This window comes from Arachis stenosperma, chromosome 3 (assembly GCF_014773155.1).
Source record: "Arachis stenosperma cultivar V10309 chromosome 3, arast.V10309.gnm1.PFL2, whole genome shotgun sequence".
Taxonomy (NCBI): domain Eukaryota; kingdom Viridiplantae; phylum Streptophyta; class Magnoliopsida; order Fabales; family Fabaceae; genus Arachis; species Arachis stenosperma.
In genome coordinates this window covers 9,296,344-9,307,967 of record NC_080379.1, presented here as the reverse complement: position 1 = coordinate 9,307,967, position 11,624 = coordinate 9,296,344, and positions in this window count along the sequence as shown.

The window sequence follows — 11,624 nt, the reverse complement described above, 5'->3', positions numbered from 1 at the left end:
TACATCACAAAATTACCGTCCTTCTATTTATTCATTTATAATATATTAAAAGAAAAAATTTTAAATTTTAAAATTATCTTTAAATATTTAAAATCTCTTTTTCGATAGTATAACCTTCTATTTTTATATTATATTATATTATTTTATATATAGTTAGACCGAAAAAAAAATCTAGTAAATAAAGAGTACGGATAGATCCGTACTCAAAGAAAATGAGAAAAGGAGAAAGCGTTTGAGGGTGAAACACTGTGAGGAACATGGCCATACCATCGAAAGAGATAAGGGGAAGAGCGCGGGAAAACGTGAAAGGATTTGCATCAAGTGTGAATGAGAGATCAAGTAAGGATAACCTTAGTTCTAGAGTGACTTCCAAAATTTCTTTCGGTGACAAGGTTATTGGTTCTACGGTAGCCTCAGGAATAAACCGGGCTGAAACTTTAGATGAAGATTCCATGGCAGTGGTCACGAAAAATAAGGAGATCCTATGTCTCCGAGAGTTTGCTTCTCTAAAGAGGCTAAAAACATCCTCTCTGAACCATACAAGGAGACAATTGTGATTATGATTTTTGGAAAAAAACAGCCATGTTTCACAAACTAAAAAGGGGTATGGAGGATCACCGGTGAATATGAAATCTTGGATGTGGGTTTTGGGTACTTCCTCGTTAAATTTGATCGCATGGACGATCGAGAGAAGGTTTTACTAGGGGGCCATGGATGATCTTGGGTCACTATATTGCCGTTAAGCCATGGACACCAGATTTCAAAACCTTGTGAGGACACTTTTGGGGAGACTATGGTTTGGATTCGAATTGCTGGTTTGAGCCTATGGTGCTATCAAGATAAAGCCATGACGAGAATTACTTCTGCTGTGAGGAGACTAGTCAGGTGGATCTGGCTACTAAGTCGGCAGAGCGGGAAAAATTTGCTTGGACTTGCGTGCAAATCAATCTTGGTTTGTCGGTGGTCCAAAATGTGATTGTCAATGAGTTTGAATATAAGGTGGAGTATGAATGCTTACACCTTATTTGTGACAAGTGTAATTGTTTCGGGTATCTAGCAGCAAAATGACCCCAATAGAGTCGGAAAGGGTGGATCGAAAGGAAACATCAGTGACCGAGACGACGGCCCGGGTGGTGCAGCCACAAGAAGCCTCAAAGGAAAAAATTTTTGAATTTGGATGCAATCTCGAAGATTCAGAAATTGGGAAGGAATTGGGTGATACGTTGCATGGGAAGGAAGTGGGGTCCTAGCATTTTAAAAATGAGGCTGGCTAGACCAAAGTCAGCAGTAAAAGGAGAGGAAAATTGAGCCAATCAAACAAAGCCCAACAAACCTCTAAAGACAAAGTGTCGGTGCACTCAAATCAGAAATTGGATCAGAACTGTGACTTTGGGCTACGTATGAGAGGAGCCGAATCAGGGGTGAAGACCGGGTCGGTTGGCGGATCTCAAGCACGCATGGCATCTTCCAAACAGCAAGGGGTGAAGGGCAAAGCTGTCCCTGTTGCGGTGCCGACTTTCACTGGAATTATAAAAAATGGACACAAGAGGTTGCGCCCTTCTTTTTTGCAGAATTCACCATCGACTCCGAACTGCCTTGACGACACCAGCAAGCAGCAAATCAGCGAATTGGAAGGGTTGTCAGTGGAGGGACACAGACAAACCGGGCAACAACTGGGTAAGGACAAGCAAGTCTCAGGGAGATATGATGATGGATCTTCATCATCTCGTTAGGGACTTTGGTTGAGGTTGGTCTTTTTTACAGTACAATTGTTTTATGGATTATTTAGATTTAAGCTTTCTATTTTGGAATATTAGAGGGGCCTTTAAAAAATTGGCCCGAGTTCATAGTAAAGAGTTAGTGAATAAATTTCACCATACTTTTTTCATTTTGTTTGAAACCCATATTCCTTTCAAGAGGATAAAATCTTTTTGGAATAATCTAGGTTACCAGGGTGTTGGTATTGTTGAGGCTAATGGTCATAGTGGGGTATCTGGGTTCTATGTTCTAATTCAAATATTTCTGTGAGAGTATTGGATGTAGTTGATCAATGTATCAGTTTTGAAATCACTATGGGCAATACTTCTAGTTACAGCAGTGCGGTGTATGCTAATTCGCATATACATCGGCGTAAAGAACTAAGGGGTGACTTGACAAGGATTACTAATATGATCCACGGACCTTGGATTGTGTTAGGGGACTTTAATGATGTGCTGTTGCAGAGTGAAGTTAGAGGGGGGCAGTTTAGACTTGCTAGAGCAGAACAATTTGTGAAAACATTGGAGGATCATGGGCTGTTTGATATGGGGGCTATTGGGAGAAGATTCACTTGGTACAAGAAGGTTAAAGGTGGGGTGCAGGTGGCTAAGAAGCTTGATAGAGCAGTCATCAATCAGGACTGGCGACTAATATTTCCGAAGGCTTATACTGAGGTGCTGGCGCGCCTTCATTCTGATCATTGCCCATTATTCACTAGACGCAAGATGGCAAAGAGGGCTATCAAGGGCCATCGTCCATTCAGATTCCAGGCTGCATGGATGACTAATCCTCTTTTTAGGAATATTGTTCATACAACTTGGAATAAAGGAGCTCCGGATGTGGTCAAATATTTGTTGGAGGTTCAAAAAGATGCAACTAGCTTCAATAAAAAAGTTTTCGACAATATTTTTGTTAAGAAAAGGGAGCTGGAGAGGCTTTTGAATGACGTTCAGATTACTCTTGAGAGTTAGGAGGATCAACAGCTTAGGATCAAAGAGAAAATTTTGCATTAGGAACTGAATGATGTCCTTCTTCAATAAGAGCTGTTGTGGTATCAAAAATCTAGAGAACAATGGGTGCGATGTGGAGACAGAAATACAAAATTTTTTCATCTGCAAACGGTTATCAGGCGAAAGAGGAACAAAATTTATGGGTTATTTTTGGAGGATGGGTCTTGGGCCACAGAGACTTTGACTATAGAAATGGCGGCAAATTCTTTCTTTCAAAAATTATTTTCTACAAGGGAGGATATTGACCTGGACGCCATGGGGCATTTTCCTTGCCCGTCTCTTAGTACTGAGGTTTGTCAAAAGCTAGTGGAACCAGTGACGTCTGAAGATGTTAAAAGAGCTGTGATGACCATGAGTTCTTTTAAAGCCCCAGGGTCAGATGGATTTCAAGCAATTTTCTACAAAGAGTTCTGCGACTCTCTTAGCAATGATGTGTGTGGACTAGTCAAGCAAGCCTTTGAGGGTGAGCCAATGATTGCAGCTATTTTCGATACTCTCATTGTTTTAATTCTTAAAGTGGAAGTTCCCTCTTCCTTACGGGAGTTTTGGCCTATTAGTTTATGTAATGTAATTTATAAAATTGTCACAAAGGTTCTAGTTAACAGGTCTAGACCTTTTCTGTCAGAGATCATTAGTCCTTTGCAAGGAGGGTTCATTACAGGAAGACGAACCACAGAGAATATTATCATTGCTCAAGAGATTATGCACTTCATGAGGAATACCAAGTCTCAAAAAGGGACCATGGCGTTCAAGATTGATTTGGAAAAAGCTTATAATAGGGTAGACTAGCGTTTTTTGGAAGCGACTTTGGTCCGGTTTGGGTTTCCAAAGGCTACCATTAATCTTATATTGAATTGTGTGACTTCCTCTTCGTTGGCAATTTTGTGGAATGGGAACAGGCTCCAAAATTTCATGCCAAAGAGAGGGTTGAGGCAAGGAGATCCCATGTCTCCTTATCTATTTGTACTCTATATGGAAATACTTGCCTGCTTTATCTCTCATAAAGTTTTCCAAGGTTTGTGGAACCCGGTAGCGGTTTCTAGGAACGGACCACGACTCTCTCATTTGATGTTTGCAGATGATCTTTTGCTTTTCTGTAAGGCATCAAAAGTTCAAGTAATAGAGGTTATGCATTGCCTGGACTTGTTTTCTAGAGCGCCAGGTTTAAAGGTAAATCTTCATAAGTCAAAGGCCGAGTGTTCCAAGAAGGTGTCAGAGAAGAGAAAAGAGGTTCTCTCAGGGGTCTCTAACATCCGTTTCTGCAATGATTTGGGTAAATACCTGCGAATTAACATCGGTCATGCCAGAGCTTCCAGGAAGACGGCTCAGGAGGTTATTGAAAAAATTTCGAGGAAGCTCTCCAGTTGGAAAGGATGCCTGCTGAATAAGGCAGGGAGGCTTTGTCTTGTTAAATCGATTATGGCCTATCCTGGTTTATGAAATGCAAATTTCTCTTCTCCCGAAGTATCCATGTAATAAAATTGATTCCTTGATGAGACAGTTCTTGTGAAAAGGTCAAGCGACCGGCAAAGGACTGCCTCTGGTTAGGTGGGAGATCGCCATAACTCCTAAAAGGGCAGGAGAATTGGGTATTAGGGATACTACCTGTGCTAATATGGAGCTTCTGGAAAAGTTGGTATCAGATTGTCTAAATAATAGTGAGAAGTTGTGGGTGCAGGTTCTGAAACATAAATATCTCAAGAATCAGTCTGGTATGAACGAAAATAGTAGAAATTCTTCATCGGCTACCTGGAAGAACATTGTTAGTGCCTATGAGCATCTCAAGGAAGGACTTCATTGAAATATTGGTAATGTCCACAAATCAGTTTGGTATGATGAGTGGACTCCTTTTGGTAAGCTTTGCAACTTTGTTCCTTATGTACATATTTCTGAATCAGATTTCATAGTGGCTGACTTGTGGAAATGGGTGTCTTGAGAGGTTGATAGTCTTACCACGCCTATTCCGCATGAGATTAAGCAGTTTATTTGTAGTTTGAGATATCCTAGATCGACTGAGTTGGAGCCACAGTGGGAGTGGTGGCCTGCAGCAACAAAAAAGTATAGTGCAAGGGAGGGTTATAGATGGTTATTAAAGAAAACATTAAATTGTAATGCCAATAGTAACTGGAACTGGTTGTGCAATACAAACATTCCGGAGAAGTTCAAATTTACTATGTGGCTTGGCTTACATGATGCTCTACCAATTGAGACCTTTTGATTCAAGCGGCATTTAGCTTCTTCAGATATGTGTAAGAGATGTAACAAGGCGCAGGAGACTATGGAGCATTGCCTTAGAGACTCTGAATGATCAAAAGCAATTTGGCATATGTTGGATCCTAGTATCTTGGACTCGACGGCGGGTACTGCTCTTGAAGAGTAGTTTCGGAAGGCCTTGGCTAACAATGAGGCGTCTTTTGGTGCAGGACTTTGGTGGGTATGGAGACATAGGTGCAATGACATATTCAATACTGATAACCCTTGGACAGACCACAAGGTTGTTGCCTTGGCTAGAATTACCGCCAAGGACTTACAGGTTTACAGGAATCGAAACAATGCCTTTAGGTCTCTCCGAAATTGCCTGTGTTGAAAACCACCGGTAGGCAATAATTTTAAAGTTAATTGTGATGCAAGATTATATCTAGATTCAAATTTAGCGGGATTTGGGTGTATTATTAGAGATTCTAAAGGAGATTGGATCTCGGGTTGCTCTGGAAGCATTCCCCCTGGTCTATCATCAGATGTGAATTATTTGCTGCTTGGAGGGGGCTGGTTTTAGCTTGAGATTGCGGTTTGAGGGATATATGTGAAACGGATTGCCTTGACATTATGCCCATCATGCATGAGCTTACAAGTGGGTATTCATCTGAAGTAACAGATTTGGTTCACAAGATTCAGGAGCTTTCATCTCGTCCTTGGCTTGTTCACGTTGAGTAGGTGTCCCGAGAAGCAAATAGAACTGCAGATTGGATAGTTAGATATGGTGCCAAGAATAACTCTAATCATGTTATTTGGTATGAACCTTGTGCTGTTCTCTAACAAATCATCCGATCGGATATAGAATAGTGTTTGCTTTGTTTCTTTTCATGTTTAGACACAATATATATATATATATATATATATATATATATAATTTTGTTATTGTCATATTCTTTTAATATTTATTTTTTTAATTTATAAATTTATTTCATTCTCTTGTATAAAGTTCATGTCTTTTTTATTTTTCTTTAAAAATTTAGTATTTAATTTTATCTTTTTTATATTTTTATTCTTTATTTGTATACTGGTTGTTTTATATACTCCAATGTTGTTGTCAAGGTCTCCCTCACTTTAATGGCACCGCTATGAGCAATCAATGAGTTCTCGTAGTTTAGAACTCTCTTTTGGACTTTGAAATTCAATTCAAATTAAATATATATATATATATATATATATATATATATATATATATATATATATATATATATATATTAAAATCATTCATTCTAAACTAATTTTTGGAAATTTCCAGCTCGAATCGGTTATTTAGCTCAAACTCGGGTTTTGGCTAAATTCAGTTTCCCGGCACTAATTTAATAAATCAATTATCCCCGGCAATAGTATTTATAGATCGGATCGTATTTAGGGATGTCAATGGAACAGAGTAGAAGATGCCTTTTTACTCTTCATTTCTGCCTCCAGAATTAATCCCTGTTTCCGCCCCATTCTTTATCATAAAGGAATAATTATCCCCATTTTCATTTCCCGCATTTCTTGTATTCCTGCGGGGTCCCATTTTTCATCTCTCTATATTTAACATTCATATAGAAATTATAATAAAAAATACCAAAACACAAACTATAAATATTATTACAAACACACAAACATATTTTATCCAAAATTATAAGTCCAGAAATATAACATAGCAAATCATAGTCCATAAAATAAAATCTTGAACAACAGGTTAGGGTTTTTCAATAAGTGAAATTACTAAAAGAACCCCAATATTAGAAATAAAGTAAGGATTATTAAGTAAGTTAAAAAATTCGAAGAAATATAATTAAAAAGAAAATGTTCAATTATGCAAATATATCTGATATCCGATATCCGATATCTGATATTCGATCATGTACAGATTAAATCGGATCGAATCGAATCTAGCACTAAAAAATACGAATATCATATTCAATAAAAATTATATAGATCGAATCAAATTTTCGACCATATCCAATCCAATCTGATTTGTGTACACCCTCATCCGAGATCATCAACAACATGTGACATTTAATATATTTTTATCATTACTGGAGTAGCCGCTATTTTTCATATATTTTTATCATAGGTTGTGCTCATTATTCTACGACGTTGTCAAGTCAAAGAAGCAAGATTTTATTTATTTATTTTTTCTAGAAGGAGATCAGACTAAGCTTAATCTTTACAAATGTGTTGAAATATAAATACTCTATTTTGAGTATTTTCACGTATAAACATAGGCGGCTGGCTACATTATAGGGATAGCTACGCGTGCGTCATAAGGTTTTTAATTTTTTACTACATCCATTAAGTTATTTACGCGTGGTTAACTGGTTAAGTGGTTTAGTGTATTGATAAAAAATATATATATTTTTATTTTTAGTGTTAATAACTATACCACCTGTATATAAAAATAGTTATTAAATTCATTATTTATATAAAATAATTATTGAAATACACATTAAAAATATATAAAATAAGATATATATTTATACACAAATGTATAAAAAATTTGGTTACACATAATATTTTATAGTTTTAAATGGTTAGATTATAATTTTCAAAACTTATTATTTAAACACTCTTTACTAAATAGGTAGTATTGTATTTCTTGTTAATTAAAGAAATTTTAATTTTTTATTTGTTATATTTTATTTCAATAATTTAAATTTATAATTTAAAATTTAAAATTTAGAATTTAATATTTTTATATTTTATATTTTTAATAACAAATTAATTTTAAAAAATACTGTAATTTTACTCTTTTATTTAGCGTATTAACATTCATCGTTTTCTAAAATACATATGAAGATAATTTTTAAATTTATTAATATAGAATTTTCTAGTTATATACAAATTTTTCTTATACTTAAAATAATATTTAAGGAATAAGGAATTTTCATACTGATGAAGCATGTGTAAGACTTCAAAGTCAATGATGTAACTTTAATTTCTACAATATATCTAAAGGATACAATGTACTGTTGTTATCATCTACTTTAGGAAGATGTTCGTATATATGCCGGTGTCTTTGAAATATATAATTTTACCCATTTAGATATAATAATAAAAAAATACAAAGTTTAGATTTAACGAATGAAACACACATAATGACATGAACACGAAGACTGAGCGGTGAACATGCAACCGATTTTTCCTTTAACAAGTTTTTTATGATTGAAGTGGTCAGCTTGTTATTGTTGGTAAATTTTAAAAGCCATTTTTTCCAATAGCCATATGTGATATGTCTTGGTTGAGCTGCACCCTGCACTAGATAGTATTATTTTTTTTCTTTTTTCTTTTTTTTTTTTGAACGAGTCTCACAACAATAATTATGAATTTTTTATTTTAATAAATAAATTAATTATAATAATTACTGAAATAAATAATTTAAATATTTTTTAAATGAGATAAGAGAGGATATTTATTTCGATAAATATTTTTTAAATTATTTATTTCAGAAATTATTATAATTAATTTGTGCATTAAAATAAAAAATTTCAATAATCATGCAATTTATATAAAAAATTTAGTTATTGTGTATAAAAATATCATTTGATTTTCATAAAAAATTTTATTATAGTACACTAAAATAATTAATTATTTATTTATTATATATTTGATTATTCTACTGTACTAAATTTAATTATTTTAATATTTTAATTATAGTACTATAAAATAATTAATTATTTTAATATTTTAAATTAAGTACAATGGGATTCTTCTTTTAATGATAAATAATTATCTAAAAGTTTAACTTGATATCATCAATATGATTACATAATAATCCTATTTTTAAATTTTTATGTTATGAATTGTATTTTTTAATTAATTTATGATTAAAAAAATAAAATTTTATTAAATACAGTTAATTTAGTCACTGATGTATGTAGTATTTACTGTCACAAAATTACTGATTTTTTATTTACTAAAATTATTATATAAATTATTCATGGTTATACTTTTGAGTTAACAAAATATTTTTATGCAAATTGAATGTATCCATAATTAATAATTTAATTAGAATTTTGACCACAGATTTTTTGAAAAAAATATTTTGTTAATTTTAATATTTTTTATACAAAACTAATTTAATTACAAAATTAAAAGTAGTATAAGAACGTGATTAAAAAAATATATAAAAATTTAATTATAAATTTGATAAAATTATAAAGACCAATAGAATAATTAAACCTATTCTTAATACATTTATTATAACCTAGAGAAAATTATGCAAATGATTATAATTTAAATAATATTTATTTTTTCTAAATTAAACAAATACTGCATTTACAAAAGAATTAAAAAAAATTGGTCACAATTATTATTATTGATTAATTAATTAATTAAATAGATTTTGTTCACGGTTAACCAATAATAATAACAATAATAACGACCACAACAACAATTATAGTAACAATTATAATAGCAATAGATAGTGGCAGTGATAGAATAACAATATAATGATAATTATGATGATGAAAAATTATAAAAAATAAATAAAAAGATAGATAAATAAATAGAAAAAATACTTTTAATTCGACAAATGTGTTTTTATATTCTCAAATTTAATAAATAAGCCAGAATCAATGTAATTTTTTGATATGATATTGTATTAAGAAATAAAAAACTAAATAAAAATGAGAAAGAATATAATAAAAACTTTTAGAATTAGAATAAAAAAATTAAAATTTTAATTACATCATATATGCTCATATTATTATATTATATTTTTATTTATAATATAATTATTTAATTAAACTATAGACTCAATGTTAATTCTAATATTTTTAAAAAATAAAAAAAGTAAGTATTAATGCCTTTATAGGTGTCTTTTAGTGGTTAATTTTTTTTGGATATTGGATAAAAATGAGTGTAATCCTTTAATATTGGAAATTATGGTGTTTTACAAAATTATGGGGGCTATAGAATTCACAGAGTGCGAATTGTCAGATTAATGTTTTTTTAATTTATAAAGACAATACACAGACTGCGTATTGTATTATTTTAATATTAAATTACAATACACAGACTGCGTATTGTATTATTTTAATATTAAATTACAATACACAGTCTGCGTATTGTAAATACACAATCTGCGTATTGTCAGTACAATACGTATTCTGCGTATTGTGCTTACACAGAGCAGCGCCCCCATAACACTGTAAAATTCTATTTTTTACAACATTAACGTAAAACTCTCTCCACTCTTCCATATTAAAATAAAAAATCCGTCTTTTAGTTGGATCTCTTTTCTTCTATTAGGTATGCTAGCTAGTTAATCCTCTGACATATGCATTCAACTTAAACCCAAAAAAAAAAAGGATATATAAATAAAGAAGAGCAACAACCTAGCCAAAACATTTAGCGGCTTTATTTTAGTCTTTTTAATCAATAAGATGGACATTTTAAGAATTTAACTCCTCACTAAATAACAAAAATAGCATGAGCAATTTATTCTTACATGACATACCATATTTCATTGAAGTAGTGTGGAATACTGAATAATTTTCCAATATTTTATGACCGTTTGCTTGTTTCCGAGCAATACACAAGCCATTTGGTTCGTATAATGGTAAAGAAAAAATAATTATTAATTATTAATATATTAAATTTATAAATATTTTTTACAGCCTGCAATGTTGAGCCACCGGTAATCCTCCTAACAAGACAAATCCAGTTGAAAACCAGGAATTTTTTGTGATTTTATTTCGAGTAAAATAAACTTTGCCAGTGATATTTAGGACTCACTCTACCAAGTTGGTAAGTCAAAGAAGCAAGATTATTTTTCTTAAAGGAGATCAGACTAAGCCTAGTCATTACTAATGTGTATATTGAAATATAAATATTTTATGGTTTTATTATATTTATATCTAGTAAAATTATTTACATGTTAAAAATAATTATATGGAATGCATGTACTCCTCACGTAGATGCGTCAAAATTTTTGACCCAATGGAACCTAACGAACTGTACTCCTCTTACACGTAGATGCGTTGCTGCGTGTACGGATTTTCATGTCTCCATCGTCCATGAGTTCATAAATTTCTACTTTTAAAGCAAATAGTCAAAAAACTACCTATTAGTAGGGAAGGTGGGATTTTTTATTTTAATAAATAAAATAAATATAATAATTACTGAATTAAATAATTTTAAAAGTTAATATCAAAATTCGTCAGCCTCTCTTATCTCGTTTATATTTTAAACGAGATAATTTTACACGTATCTTATTTATATTGTAAACGATATAAGACACGTGAACGTAATATGTGTATATTGTAAACGAGATAAGGCTGAACGACGGTTATATATATAACTCGTGGACAGCATTTGACTGGGCTTTTCAATCACTTTCTTCTCTCTTTTACCCTCTTTCTGACCATATAATCGATAAATACGACGATGGTGCACACAGCTGATAACGACGGAGATATCAACAGGCTGAACGAGACTTTATATTATGTCGGGATAGCCGACTTAACGGTTAGTTCTGTTGTGTTGAATTTTATGCAATCCCATATAGATATATGTGTGTATATAGTCATAGTTAATTAGGATAGTCGTCAAAAACTATAATATAATTTGTATAGTTAGGAATAGGTTACCGGTTCAAATTTGGAACTCTCT